Source organism: Coptis chinensis, chromosome 5, assembly GCF_015680905.1.
Source record: "Coptis chinensis isolate HL-2020 chromosome 5, ASM1568090v1, whole genome shotgun sequence".
Lineage (NCBI taxonomy): Eukaryota > Viridiplantae > Streptophyta > Magnoliopsida > Ranunculales > Ranunculaceae > Coptis > Coptis chinensis.
This window is the reverse complement of record NC_141460.1, coordinates 2,437,087-2,438,447: the sequence shown is the minus strand read 5'-3', so window position 1 is coordinate 2,438,447 and position 1,361 is coordinate 2,437,087. Positions and strand designations below refer to the sequence as shown.

The 1,361-nt window shown below is 42.2% G+C and overlaps 1 pseudogene; it reads left to right on the top strand.

The window, feature by feature from the left end:
• The first annotated feature begins 612 nt into the window (after window positions 1-612).
• LOC147496257 (small nucleolar RNA R71) lies at window positions 613-706 on the top strand (annotated as a pseudogene).
• Window positions 707-1,361: the final 655 nt, after the last annotated feature.

Below are 1,361 nucleotides of genomic sequence, written 5' to 3'. Positions count from 1 at the left end.
TTGTGCTTGACCTTGTCGAGGTTGCACTTGGTTGTTATAATTATTAAAATTACCGACCCTGTCCTTGTCGTGGTGTGGAGCTTGGTTAAAACTTTGTGTTGGCCTAACATATTGATTATTGTACCACGGAGGTGTGGCGTGTTGGTTATTTCTCCAACCGAAGTTGGGATTTTGTCTCAAAAGGGGCGTTAGGTTCACTATTAATGGAACAAGCCTGTTCATAGGCTATAGGACGATGGGAGTCGGGATGCTTTCGGGGCTCCAAATGTAAAACTACATGGATTTGAATTTACGTTCATGACGGGGATAGGCTTTTGTTGAACAGAAATGGCCTCTACCTTTTTAGTGAGTGATTCGATTAGAGTTTTAAGCTCGGGATCGTGTTTAATTTCAAACATCCTGGCGGCCTTAACTGTATTTGATGAACTAGCGGAGCGGTGGATATCATCACTACCCCCCCAGTTGTTATTTCGCTTAGTTTGATCCTCTAAAAATTTATAAGCCTCCGAGGCTCCTTTGCTTAAGAAACTACCCCCATTCATTATGTCTAGGACTTCTTTATGGTGGTGTAGAAGTCCTTTGAAAAAGGCACGAACCAACGTGTCTTTCGCTAAGTTATGATGTGGACACTCTATAAGGAGATCGGTGAAACGATTCCAAGCCTCTGAAAATGTTTCATGAGGATTTTGTCGAAAGAAATGAATCTTGGAAAGCATCTCATCCGTATTTAGGGGTGGGTAAAAACGTTCCATAAACAATTTGAACAAGTTTAGCCCACGAGTCCACCGAAATTAGGCGTTTGGGCAGTTAACCAAGGCGCCTTTATAAAACTAAGGTGAAAGGGAATACCCCGAGTTTAATTTGTTCCGCACCAACCGTGGGATGGTGGAATGTTGTTAGGACTTGTTCAATCCTACGCGATGTCCGATAAGGTTTTTCATGGTCTAATCCATGAAAAGCGGGTAACAAATTAAAATATTTTGGGGGATTCGGAAATCCCCCACTGGGTTTGCTAGAACGATGCAAGATTTGGGGCTATCGCTCAAGGCTTTGTAGAAGTCAGAGAGAGGAGTCTCTTCTTCGTCGGGCATTGTGTCAGGTGATATGTGTGAAATAGTAGCTAGAGGTGTAGTGGGTGGTATACTAGATAGACTTGTTTGTTAACGTTGTTGTGTAATTACGTTCAGTGTTTTTGTTCGGCCAGACCTTAATCTCATACAAGGCTAAAACCAAATTTAGCTAAACACATCAACACTCCAAACAATTCTGATATACTAGTATAAACCTCTAACAAGAGATGCGAGGTGCGGAAGAAAGGAATACCTGATTGCGTCCTTGCTTCGCTTATGAATAGCGTCTTG